We start from the raw sequence: 14920 nt of genomic DNA, 5'->3' as shown, positions 1-14920 counted from the left end.
TGTAGGAGGTGTGGTTCTATTTTTCAAGTCAAGATCCATCTTCTTAGGGGCATATTTGTAAGAACCTTGCCATGTAATGCATCAACCAGCTCTTCATATTCATTTATCCCATCACTCTCTAAGTTTATAGTCACTGCTTCTAATGCTTCTACCCCTAATCTTTCCTCAATAGACACATCCACTACAACCATAGCATCATCTATAACATTTATCACGTCCACCACTCTCATATCATCTTGCTATTGTACTATCATTCATCTATTAAACACTATTTGCTCCTCATTCAGTTTAAAGGTGATCTTCTCCAAGTATATATCAATCAACACTCAACCAGTGGATAAGAAAGGTCTACCCAAGATAATCAGATCTTGGGCATCCAGTTCACAGTCTAAGATCATGAAATCTACTGGATAGGTGAAGGATGCCACCCTTATTTCTATGTCATGCAAAATACCCACTGGCTCCTTTATAGACAAATCAACCATTAGCAGCCTTATAGATGAAGGATTAAGTTCTACTAACCCCAACACCTTATATATCACTAGCGATATTAAATTTATTCCTGCTCCCTTATCACATAGAGCCTGATTAATGCCAAAACACCTAATAAAACATGGGATAGTGACTGCACTTGGGTCCCCTTCTTTTTCACCGATGGTGCATGAGAAATTATGCTAGAATGTTTTACCTTATCTTTGGGCTCATTTGCGACCCATTTTTCCCTGCACTCACTCTCATAATCATCATCACTATAAGTATCATTCTCAAACTCATCTTTAGGTGGCTCATCAACAACAATGTTATCCTTCTTCGTCTCATTAGTAGGAGGAACATAATGATCATCAGGTGGGTACCACACCTAGTGTTAATTTCTAGAAAATGAGCAAGTGTTGGAGGATTTTGCACAGTGTCAGTAGGAAGGGCACCTGACTATTTGTGAGTCAAAGTCGCAGATATCTGCCCATACTGTGGCTCCCACTGCTTGATAGTAGTTGCATACGACTCAACCTTTTGGGTCAATCCTGAAATATCATCCTTAAGTTCTTTAAAGAAAATATCTTAACTCTCTTTACCCTTCATCAGCTTAGACAACATTTCTTATATTCTTGAATTTGCATCTCGTCTGCTAGGTGGAATATACCGGTCTCCCTTCTCTCTGTAGTCATCTCTCTATTTTTAGTCACTGTCTCTGTCTCTATCATTATAATAGTTTTGACCTTGGTTTCTTTGACCTTGGGCTTAGAAACTTGCCAATAGATGATCCAAATACTTTGCCTTATTCTCTAACTCAAAATCCTAAACTTAAAAGGTTGTACCCGATGCCCTTACTGCATTTACCTTTGAAGAATTTGTCATTCCAAACCATTTGGCCAACTTACGAATATCGGTCCATAGTAGTGAATCTCTTGAGCTACGACATCCTCAACCATTCTCTGCTTACTGGAAAATCCAATAGCATAAGTGCCAAAACTTCTCTTAACCTTCCAAGTTTGCCACCCTAGGTTAGTGAGATTTGATCCATAATACTAGAAGCTATCTCCCATCATAACCTTATTAAGGCTCCTTCAAAGATAGTGTCTGCCATAGCTCTATAATTGATGGTTAGGGATCTATAGAATATCTCGACCAAGATGACTCCTAAAATTTGATGGTTGGGCACCATGCTAAGCTTTTTGAACCTGAACCAAGCCTCATACATGGATTCTAACTGCAGTTACCTGAAATTATAAATCTCATCTTTCAGTTGCAGTACCCAAAATGGAGGAAAGAACACGTTCAAGAACTATGTATGTAAGTCATTCTACTTAGTGATAGATGCTTTGGGAAGTTCCCCCAGCCATAAAGATGTTTCTCCTATAAGCGATAAGGGGAACAACTTTAGTCTAAGAGTCTCTTGATCTACCTAGGAATGGCATATAAGGTACAGATCCCAGTAAAATTTGCCAGATGCATGTTCACATCATCTGTAGGCACCCCCACAAACACACCCTTCAGTCTAAGAGCTGGATCATAGCCTACATATGTTGAACTTAACATCGGAGGGCACTACAAGAGGAATAATAGCTCAAGTCTCCGACAGCTCAAGGTACCCTATATCTTCTTCATCATCCTTGTATGGATATACATATTGATAAGCTAGGATCACTTGAGGGCAACCTCTTCTAACTCCATTCTGATTTCTACCAAGTGCTGATCGACGGTCTATTTCTAGTCTCGGCTCAGCTAGCTCTGCCTCCTTAGCTATCCACTGAGCTTCATCTGTTGCCTTTCTCTCATTAGTGGCTTATGCTAAAAGTACCCTTGTTTGTTAGTCAACAAATCCTGAACTTATTCGGGAGAAGGGGGAGACACATCATCATGAACCCTGTTACAAATATTATCTCTCTTTGGTTCTGTCATCCTACTAGAAGTTTGTAAGATCCTCTCTGGATTCAAATTCAATGGAAGTAAAAAACTGGCTTTACTCCATGTGCTAGGTATACACCAGCGTTTACCCAACTAAGAACAAAAACAAAAAGATCCATAAACTACAAGGACTTTAATTCACAAATTAACACCGTATTCCCTAGCAACGGTGCCAAAATATTATAATATGCAAGCTACACCTTTAGTTTGAATATTATACGGTCACTGTCAAATATAATAACCCGACAAATATTGGGGTATAATTCCAAGGAAATACGTGGAATTATGGTTCTCAGATGCTGTAATCAATGGGCAAAACTGGAAAAGCAAATAGGGGCTATTTGAGTAGAAATATAGAATAAGTTCCTAATATCAACGTTAGTCATAATTAGTCATACGTGTACACTAGGATTGTGTTCCCTTGACTTATTTACTCCATAGGCTTATCGTGCTTTATTGAACCAATATGATACCTTGCATGTAGAACCTAATAAGTTATGTACCATCTACATTTTTTTGGATGAGCAGATAGATTTCACCTTTTACCTTTTGAGTCTCTGGATGTCTCCTTACTAACTGTCATCTAGATCCCAGTTAACTATTACCTTTAGAGTATGTAGTTATTAGATGACAGCTAACCATCTTACTTAGATAATAACTAGTATCATGGATTGATAGCTAAACTTTAAATTACTATTGTAGTTATCTTTTCCCAGTAAATACTCCTCCTGGGAGTAAGATGAAATAATCTAGGCAGGATTCTGACATTTGAAACCGCTAAGATATCTATTAAAGTGAAGATAATACAATTCATGCATGGGTATCAGTTCAGAACAACAATAGCACTTCCCCTACTTCGTCAATCCGCCAGGGTTTCCACAGCCTTAGCTGAAGGTTTTTAGCCGCTCATGCTTGTGAATAATCAACAACACTCATGATTGAAAGCATAAGATAAAATTACAATAATAACATTGAAAATCCCAAAACTTTAAATGAATTAGTCAAACCAAATCAGTACAAGAGAATTCTAAGACCAAAATCGAATCTCAGAATCAAAATATGTTTGTAAGTGTTAAGACTGTGTAACTTCTACTAAAAACACATATAAGATATTTTTAGTGCATGAGGAAATCCTTAAACAAAAGCCCGAATGTAAAAGGACAAAAAAAGGTCGGTGGCCACTTATTTGTGTCCACATGCGGCCTGGCCTTGGACGCATGTGCCACATGCGGCCTGAGGCTGGGCCGAAGTAGACACCTATATGTGCAAGAAAAAAATTCTTGCATCTTCTGCTCTCGAGATTTTGGACTTCTAGCACTTATTATACCCACATGCAACCCACATGTGCTACATGCGGTCCATATGTTGACATAGGTAACTGCCGAAAGTTCTTTTTCAACTATTTTACTCTTAGGATCTTTAATTTCGACACTTCCCTTAATCTTGTACAGACCATATATGCTACATGTGGTTCATATGTAGACATAGGTAAGTTCCAGGCCATCCAATGCTTGCAACAAAGCTTCAAATCTTCAACTTTCATCATATTCTTTGGTCACGTACATCCTAAAAGTGTTGCAAATATCCAAAATTGATCAAGAAAGTAGCCAAAAAATACATTTTTTCATATTTTTCATGAACGTAGCATCCAAAACCTAGTTTCCTGCACAACATACCCAAAATACATTATATCTAACAAAATAACCTAAAAACTTGCAAATTTTCATAGTTTTAAGCATCAAAAGGGCGATATTTCTATAACACATCAGCCACCACCTTACCATTCTATATCAACACACAACCCAGTCCTACATGGGATGCACACAATATAACAAAACCCTCAGTATCTCGGCTAGGGTTTAAATTAGAGCAGAGGTTAACTTATCATTCAACTTCTTACAACTACCCTCACAAGCTTCAGACCACAAAAACTTTACCTTTTTCTGATTCAATCTTTTCAATGGAGTAACAATTGTAGAGAAGCTCTCTAGAAACCTCCTATAATACCCAACCAATCCAAGAAGCTCTAAATGTTGGTTGGATCATGGGTCTAGGCCATTTATTAACTGCCTTCACTTTCTGTGAATCCACCTTGATCCTCTAACTAGAAATAATATGCCCAATAAAAGTCATAGCATTTAACAAAAAATCATACTTACAAAATTTTGCATACGAACTTTGATCCTTGAGAGTTTACAACATGATTTAGAGGTGACTGGTATAATCCTCCCTACTCTTAGAATACACCAAGATATCATAAATAAACACTATCACAAAATAATCTAAAAACTATCTAAACACCCATTTCATAAGATCCATAAAAGCAGTCGGAGCATTAGTAAACCCAAATGACATAACCAGGAATTCATAATGACCAGATTGAGTTTTGAAAGAAGTCTTGGGAATATCAATTCTTAAATCTGTAACTAACGATAACCCAAATAAAGGTCAATCTGAGAAAAACATCTAGCACCCTGAAGGTGGTAAAAAAGATCATCAATCCTAGGAAGAGGAAACTTATTGTTCACTGTAACCTTCTTAAATAGTTGATAATATATAAACATATGAAGAGACCCATCATTATTACACATGAAAAGAATGAGAGCACCACATAAGGAAACACTCGGACGAATGAAACTCTTATCAAGGATATTCTTTAACTGCTCCTTTAGCTCCTTTAATTTAGCCAGGGCTATTCTATAAGGAGGAATAGAGATAGAACGGGTATTCGATAGAAGATAATTCCTAAAGTCTATCTTCCTATCAAGAGGAAATCCAAGAAGATTCTCGGGAAAAACTTCAGGAAACTCATTGACAACAGGGACAGATTGCAAAGCAGGTCTCTCAAATCTAGAATCCTTAACCTAAACTGGTTGATATAGACACTCCTTAGAGATCAACTTTTGGGATCTAAGATAAGAGAACCTATCTTTAGGCACTAAGGAACTTCCCTCCCATTCAACTACTGGTTTTTCTAAAAATAAAAAAACTGACCTTTCGGGTCCTGCAATCTAGAGAAGCATAGCACGAATGAATCCAATTCATCCCCAAGATTATATTAAAGTATACCATATCAAGATCTACCAAATCCACCACTATCTCTCCATGAAAGATAGACACTACAAAACCCCTATATATCCGTATAGAAACTATTGAAGCACCCACCAGAATGGACATAGAAAAGATGTTGAAAATACTTTTAGGACCAAAACCAAAATGCACAACCATATAAGGGATCCCATAAGAGAGGGTAGACAAAAAATAAGCAAACAATACACATCACAAGAGGAGAGTTGTAACATACTAGTAACAAAATATCAAGATATTTCAGATTTCTAACTGGTAGCAAGATCATAGAGATGATTTTGGCCAATTTTGGTACTAGCAGTAGAACCCTTTAGCATCAGAGCCAAAAAAGTGGTGATCAAAACCTCATTAGCCCTAGTGGCAACCTTAGTTGCAGGACAATCTTACTGCATGTGACCAAGCTAGCCACAATCAAAGCACTAATTTCTTTTCTTATCACAGAAACCCCAGTGAAGATGACCGCAAAATCTACAAGAAGGATAATGTGGGGATGACTATGCTCCACTAGCCTGAGATTGGGTACCCTGAGCCTTAGGACCACTACTAGTTTAAAAGAGACGATCACTGGTCAACTTCAGATAAGGAGCACTAGCCGAACAATATGAACCAAAATTTCCCCAAGTCTTCTTCTTCCTTCACTATCTACCATCTCTCCTACTAGCTTGCTGACCTCTACCCTGCGATGAATACTTAAACTTCTTATTATATCTCTCCCCTATCTCTGCTTGTATCTTTATTTCATCCTCTACTTTCTCCATATAAACCACAAATCTGGTGATATTGATTTCATTGTTCAACATAGTAGCCTTACACTCTAATACTAGGTCATAGAACAATCTAGAAGCATATGTTCTTATCTTTGCCCTCATAGAAGACCCCAACTTTGGAGCATAATGAGACAACTACTGAAATTTCAAAGCATACTCCTTCACACTCATCTTTCCTTGCTTCAGATTCATAAACTCCTCAACCGTAACTTCCCTCAACTCATGAGGAAATAAATAATCAAGAAAGATATCCAAATACTCATCCTATAAGGATGGCTTCACATCATCACCTCTCCAATTATCCCACTCCTCATACCACTGATAAGATACATCCTTCAACTGGTATGCAGGAAACTCCACACCCTCAAAATCAGTATCATCCACTAACTTGAATATCTTCTCTATTTAATCAACAAACCCTTGAGGATCCTCCTCAACCTTAGAGCCTATAAAGGTCAGGGGATTCAAACTCATAAATTGTCAACCTTAAGTGACCTCCAAATAAGGAGGAATAAAAGAAACACAGTTAGACTGATACTACTGAGAGGCCTCTAATTGAGTAAACAGATTAATCAACTAGCAAAATTCTATATTAGAAATATCACTCTGAGGCATCAGAGCATGAGTATCATTAGCTTGGGAAGCCTAAGAAGGAATAGTAGGTATCGGTGGAACTCCACATAGGGTAGTACAATCATGAGCAGAGACCCTAGGTCGGGTCTATATTCCATAAGTTAGTTGAGTTCTATTAACATTATCCTCGAGAAGGATAGAGGTTCCAGAGGAGTTTCTACGAATATCAGACCTTTAGGAGACATGATCTGAAATGCGAGTAAGTCAGATATTAGAGGAGCTCTAAGACACCAGAATTTGTAGCCTGAAATAGAACACAAGAAAGGGAAACATTACAAAATGCCTTGTAGTCTCCCTTTATAAGTGTGGCACGCTACACACCCATAAAAGGGACTCTACTTGACACGTCTTTGTGGACACCCAATGACTTTCAACCTATGCTCTGATACTAAGTTCATCATGATTCGACCCTGAGCCTAGTCGTGATGGGTGTCTCAAGCCCACTGAGATCTGAAGACCACCCTATTAGCCTATCTAACCAGAGCACAATATGATATAATAGTGAAAGAAACCTAAACATAATGTGAAATATAGATATATTACTCAATAGGAATAAGAATCAATAAATAATAACCACCCATATATTATTTGTAAAAGCATCTAAAACTGAAGTACCAAGTTAGGTCGGGACATGTCCCCGGCCATGGCTAAAAATGGAATCCAAAATATAAAAAAAATAAATGGGATTCCAATAATCATAAAAAAATAGTGAATTATCTAGCCTTTCTGAAAATAGAGGCTCACCACTATAAAACAGACTAACCAACGAACCAAAATCACCTAACTCTGCATAAGGTAACCAAAAAACCCTAGGACCCTATATCATTAAATGATGTAGTATCTAGGGATGGTTAGTAGGTTTAGCATGAGATTTGAAAACCATTAACCTGGACTGTATGGCTCTAACCATCCTAAGGGCACCTACGGGCTCTATGGGTTCAACTTTCCCTGCTAAAATGGTTCTAGCATATGTTAGCCACACAAACCAAGAAAATCTAAGAAATGGAAAGGGAATCTAGGACCCTATCCATTCCAAAAATATATAGAGTATGAACTATGCACACGGTCACCAAGACCCACACGTTGGCAAAATGTATATTTCACTTTCCACGGAGAGATACACAATCCTCTCTAAGACCAAATTAAAACCATTTACGCATTCTCATCCATTAACCAAGGAGTTTTTTAATTAGGCATTTACCATTGGTATCATCATACCAAATAAAGTTAGGCTTACAACCCAATTCTATTATGCCATTCCAAAACCAATCAGCCAAATAGAATCTCAAGTTCTAATTTAGAAACCAATCCATGGCAACCAAGGACTTTAAAAATAATTTTTATCCCTTTATCCATTAATGCAATGCTATAGTTTTTAAAAGTAAGAAAAACTATGTAATTGTCCATATTTCAAAACTAATTATTCAAGTAGGTTGGCATTAATGCCAATTCCAAAACAAAATCCATAATTTTGGGGAAATTCATGACCCCCATTCCATTCACCATGCCCATTCATCTAATTAGTTCAGTAACCACAAGTTGAAGTATGACTAATAATTCCAAAACCATGGAAAAACCAACCAAGTAGCAACCATTCAGAACCCTCAACGCATCATTCTAAACCCATAATTTAAAATTACATAAAGAATGATTAAACATATGAATTTATGAAAAAACCAAGTTAGGGAAGAGATACATGCTTGAAAATACAAGAATTTGGAAAGGAAATCACAATTTAAACCCTAGGTGCTCAACCCTTGGAAACTCGAGCTTCCTTTTTCTTTGGGAGAGTTTAAGAGGGAGAAGTGTGTTCTGATTTGTTTATGGATGATGATGAGACTCGAGAAGTGATTTTAAGTCATGTATAATTTATGGATGGGAAAATACCAAAAATCCCTTAATAAAAATATGTAGAAAAGTTGTCGCCCGTCGTTATGGGTCAGGTGGCAACTCATAATGAATGGCTACAATTCTTTACTTAGACTCATAGTCTGGGAAAAACATTGGTTACATATACAATTATGGTCATGAGTCCATCCCCATGACTCGCGATGATACCTTACGACTCCTAGGGTCTTAGTAATGGTCAGGACAAAAACATTGAACAACCTTACTGGTTAGGATATGATAGGCACCACATGACTCATATTAAGTGATTACGGCTCATCATATGAGCCATAGTATGGATAGTAAGCACAATTACACAAAAGATTTCATAGTCCTAAACCCGGGGTATTACATTTAGGGTAGAGACAAATATATTTCCCCAACTTTGGAATTCAAAAAGAGACTTTGTAGGACAATATAGAGATACTAAGAGGTCTAAATAAATGGGTTGTTTGGGGTACTTACCTTGGGCGATGAATGAACCTTTAGCTGAATGATGGGTTTTTAATACCAGAAAGAATTTTAACTCTCCCTTTATGCCCATTTCAAATTCACTTTACATTAACATAGAAAATTTTTTGTAGAAAACAACATTAAAACTTTCAAAGATAATATCATCAATATAAATTTGAATGACCAAATTTCCCGAGGAGGTTGTTTTGATAAAAAGAATTGTATCAATTTTTCCACTTGAAAAATTCTAATTGATTATAAGATTTTTCTGTCTTCATACCAAACTTGAGGGGAATGTCTTAAACCATAAAGAGCTTTTAAGGGTTTAAACATATGATATGGAAATTTTGAATATTAAAAACCCGTGGGTTGTTTACAAAAACTTGTTCATAAATAAATCAATTTAGAAAGGCACTTATCACATCTATTTAAAATAATTTGAAGCACTTATAAGAAGCGTAAGCAAATAAAATTCAAATGGATTCTAACTTTCCAACAGTGCGAAAGCTTTGTGATAATCAACTCCCTGTTGTTGTGAGTAGCCATGAGTGACTAGACAAGCTTTATTTCACACAATTTTACCTAATTCATCCATTTTATTTCTGAAAACCCATTTGGTTCCAATGATAGAAGCATTCTCTAGTTTTGGAACAAGAGTTCACCTATTGTTTTTGTCAAAGTGCTCAAGTTCTTCTTCTATTGCGTTGACCGAACTGTCATTTTCTAATGCATCATTTACTATATTTGGTTCAAGTTGAGATCTAAGGTTATATTTCCGTTTCTTTTATTAGAGGCCCTTGTTTGCATTTCTTCTCATATATCACTAATGATGAACTTCTTTGGATAATCAGGTTCGCTTTTTCATTAATTTGGAATTGTTTCAAGTACAAATTCATCACTTAAGGTGGTAGTTGGCTGATTAGTTTTAGTATCAGTTGACTTTGAGGTAGAGTCAACTTCAGTTCCAGAGGATCTATTCTCTTTACTTGTTCAGTCTTATCATTTATAGAACTAACATTATTCACAACGTGGTTAGTATCATAAAAAAACATGTACAGATTCTTCAATGCAAAGGGCACGTTTATTGAAAATTCTATAAGATCTACTAGAATTAGAGTATCCCATGAAATATACCTTCATCACTTTTTGGATAAAACTTATCAATGTTATCCTTGCCATTGTTATGAACAAAATATTTAGAGGTAAATGCATAGAAGTACCCAATGTTATGTATTTTTTGTTCCAAGTATCATAAGGAGTTTTCTTTAGAATTGGTCTGATAAGACACCTATTCAAAACATAACATGTAGTACTAACAGTTTCTTCCCAAAATTTATGTGGTAGAGATTGTGCACAAATCATGATTTGAGCCACGTCTTGAATAGTTCTATTTTTTCATTTCAGCACACAGTTTTATTGAGGAGATCTTGGAGTAGAGAAGTTATGAGTGTAACCATGATTATTACAATTTTTTTTAAAAATCATTGTTCTTAAATTCTTATCCATGATCACTTTTAATGGCATAAATATAGTAGCCTTTGTCTCTTTGAGTGGGGGTCAAATCCATGAGGAACAATGTGAGTGGCGATCAAATTAATTAGAAATGATAGATACAAGTTAAATTCAAAAAAATGGTACAAAAAGATAAAATAGGGGCGATAGGTTCCTACACTAATGTTTCTTTTTAGTTTTTTTCTAGTATAAATTTGGAGCTACGAATAATTAGAGTTTAACAATTATGCATGGATCTTGGGATTAGGCATTACTAAGGGTGTTACATGTGGGAGTTAGTGATCAACATCAATTTAATAAGTCAACTATGGGTAGGCTTGGTTATATATGATAGTCTTTCAAAAAAACACCAAACTTTCTCCCTTCGAATACCAAATAGGTGTGTTCAACAATTTGTAACCATAACCTCAATCTAGGCATCCGTATTTCTAGAATGATACCCATGGTATAGTCAACCTCATATTCATCCTTATGTCTAAGATAGTGAAAATTTAGCAAACTACACACATAATTGTCTATCATTGCTTTGGTCTCCATATCCCTCTTTTGAGGATGATATGGATTCCTACACTTCACCGAAAACCCTTCTTTCGAAGATAGCCTTGAACTTTCTAGAGCTTGGAGCTTTTACTCATCAAACCCATGTGGTATTTGGTGATTTCACCCATCAAAACCCAACAAAAATAGCATAGCAATGATAAAACCCATAAACATGAACTACCAAATAGACGCTAACAATAATAACGCACACACACTTAAACCCCTATTCTCACATAACCCCAAGAGGGAGATTTAGTGCACATAAAATAAATAAGCATAGATATACCCATAATCTCCATTGAAATAACTTGTTGAAGATCTAAGCGAATATTACTTCAAACTTGGTTCTCCCACAATATCAATAATGCAAGTAAGAAAATCTTCCACTTATAAAGTCTCCAATGTATTATTCACCAAAAATTTATACTATATTTTCTTCTCCAAAAATGGAGACTAAGGAGTCTAGAGCTAAAACCTAAAAAATTAGGGAAGATAGATTGTCCTTTCAATCAAGGGTTTGGGTCATTTTATTCAATTTGGTATCAGCACTTGTAATTACAGATTTAACCTTGGGCTGATTTTCTCTGATAGGCTACGATCGCACAAGTCTGGCTATGATCATGGATACGTGACTATGGTTAACATCAACGATCATGGTTGAAAGACTTTTGCTTGACCATAGATCGCAATTGTGGTACCTGATGCTCTTTTGCTCCAAGTCTTTAGCAGCACCTTTCTTGCTCTCTTTTGATCATTTTACTCTCCAATTCACATCTTTTGATCTCTTCAAATTTATGCCTGCAAAAAGTGGATATTAGTGTATCTAACCATAAATTTATCTCATTTAATTTTTCAAAACAAGGTAATGTGCACGAATAATGTGAGAGAATGAGTGATAAAATCACCACTCATCACCTACTTGGTTATAAAATGGAAAGATGTATAAGTGCATTCAGATTAGGTTATCACATCCCCGCTCAATGATGTAGTTCTGAGGTCAATTCAGATAGATAATTTAATGCTCGAAAGACCATGATTGTATAATCAACCTCGTAAATCAACAACTAGATAATCAAATAAATTGATGAAATTGATACTAAACATGATTATTAGCGAAACCATAATCCTAGAATCAGTAAGTAGTTTTTATTTTTATTTTTTATTTTTATTTTATTGTCATTTTTTTATGTTACTTTTATTTTTGCAGACTCAGAAAAAGTCTGAGTACCCAAATTTGAAGTTAAAAAGCACGATTGAGCTAAAGTGTAGGGTGCACGCGGCCCTTTGATGGATATTATACTTCTAGCTAGGTGTTAGAGGGCTTACGAGAGTATCTTTAACCCTTGTTTTACTTTATTTATTGCTTTGCGTATAAAACATGATTTTAAGTGAGGGGTGGGATGTCTTCCGATATTTGTTTTGGGTGAAATATACTATAGGATCTTTTTTATTAATTTTATTATTTACTTGCTTTAGGTTTAAGGAAAAAATGGAAAAAAAACACATTTTTAAAATTTTATTCTTTAGATTAGATTAATTTTGTTTTTTTTTTTAGCTTTTTAGTCTTTATTGGAGCATACTTTATCTACCCCTTGATTTTTCTTTTTGGTTCTTTGTACACACACACACACACACACATATACATATATATATACATACATATATATATATATGTATGTATGTATGTATGTATGTATATATTGGAGAGAAATGAAAAAGACCACATTTTTTGTACTTATGTGATACATGAAATTTAGGCCTGAATGTAAACAAAATAGCAAGATTTTTGACACCTGGGCTCATGGTTATGACTCTATATATTATTTTTCTTATTTTATAGTTCGTTATGACCCTTTGTCTTAGAAGGAGAATTAATCCATCTTGATTGATATTTGTGCCATGTGTGGTGAGAATTTCTTACGTATTCCATATTTTGCATCTTAGTGTAGAACTTTTCCTACATGTTATTGAATCGAAATAAAAGTGTTGTGTTGTTTAGAAGGTAATAATAGTATTTCTTTAATTTGTCTTGTTGAGTTTTAGCCTTTTTGGATATTATACCACTAGTTAGCCCCTTTAAGCTTGTAGCCTTTTATTGGTAGTCATATTTTTGCCTTGCCCCTTTTGTTGAGTCCCTAGTTTTTGGCACCCTGCTTTATTGAGCACTGAAGCATAGACTATGATAACTTTGATAAATCTGGGGAAAAGAAGGGGTTAAGTGTTAAAATTTAACCAATGATAGTTGAAAGGTAATGAAAAGGCCCTCTTTGAGAGAACATTACATGAGAAAAAAAAAGTTTGAAAAAAATATTTAAAACATTCTTAATAAGATGGGAATACTAGTAAAAATAATAATTGAAGAGAGGGCAGAAAAAAAAGAGGAGAAAGTAATGGGTGATGAAGTCTAAAGGTGCAAAGTTCTTTGGGAAGAGCAAGTCACTATTATATAGTTTTCCTACCTTTCCTTTTGCCAACATTACAACCCGTTAAAGTCCTATTTGATTCTATTCAAGCACACTTAATTAGTGGAGATTTTCATAAAGGGCAAGCCTATATTTGTTTGTGCATACATGTAAATTCTTTTTGAGTGTGCAGACTATTTTTTTCAAGTGAGGGCACTTATTTCATGATTGATAGGTGATGTTATTATCCTTCTTTGATATGAGTAGGTGAACAAGTTTAAATTTGATGATTTAGAGTCCGTCTTTGAAGTTAGGAGATTTAGCCTTTCAAAATTTCTTGATTTTCCATCACTGCCCAGGCAACGACTCACGTGACGAGTCTTTATCACTTGTCACGAGTCTTATAGTGACAATTTTAGCTTAACTAGTGAGGTTTCCTAGGTTACTATTTGGACTATGATTAAGACCTTACGAGTCCTAAGGTCTGGTCACAAGTTGTAGGTGTGACTTGTGACCAAACCAGTGAAAGTGCTCAGGAGTCTGTCTAGGCTACGATTCATGGTGATGTCTCATGACCAGTCAACACGAGTTATTACATGAGCCATATAGATTAGCGACTATTTTTTCTACATGGCTTTATTAAGGGTAATTTGATCTTTTCCCTTCCTTTACACTATTCCACGACCTCTTTTGGCCCTATTAACATCAATTAATCAATCACAAACAATTCTCATTCTCTCAAACTTCCTAATAAAGAAAAAAAACTAGGGATTAAAAGTGACTAATCATCTAGGTTTTCATTGGTGGTTTTCTCTCCAAGATTCTTGGTGTTTCAGACATCTCTTCCCTAGCTGATCTTACATAAAAACATGTGTTTAATTACTATCCATATGAATTTAATTATTGGTTTTGAATATGGGTTGAGAGATTTGGAATGATTACTACATGAATTGATTTCTCATGGTTTTGAATTGGCCATTCATGTTTATTCTTATGGTCTTGAACTAAATAAATGCATGGGTGTGGGAATTTGAATAGGGAACATGAATTTCCCCAAATCTATGGTTAATTGGTTTGGAATTTGATTTATTCTCAACCCAACTTTATAAAATTGATTTCAAAAACATGAATATATACAAAATTTAACTTACTTTTGGGACCTTGCATTGCATAAGAGGTCAATGGAATAGAAATTTAGACAAATGTATGAAACAAGACCAACCTCAAACCAAC

The sequence above is a fragment of the Capsicum annuum genome, chromosome 11 (assembly GCF_002878395.1).
Source record: "Capsicum annuum cultivar UCD-10X-F1 chromosome 11, UCD10Xv1.1, whole genome shotgun sequence".
NCBI classification, from domain to species: domain Eukaryota; kingdom Viridiplantae; phylum Streptophyta; class Magnoliopsida; order Solanales; family Solanaceae; genus Capsicum; species Capsicum annuum.
The sequence above is the reverse complement of the archived record's forward strand: the minus strand, read 5'-3'. Positions refer to the sequence as shown.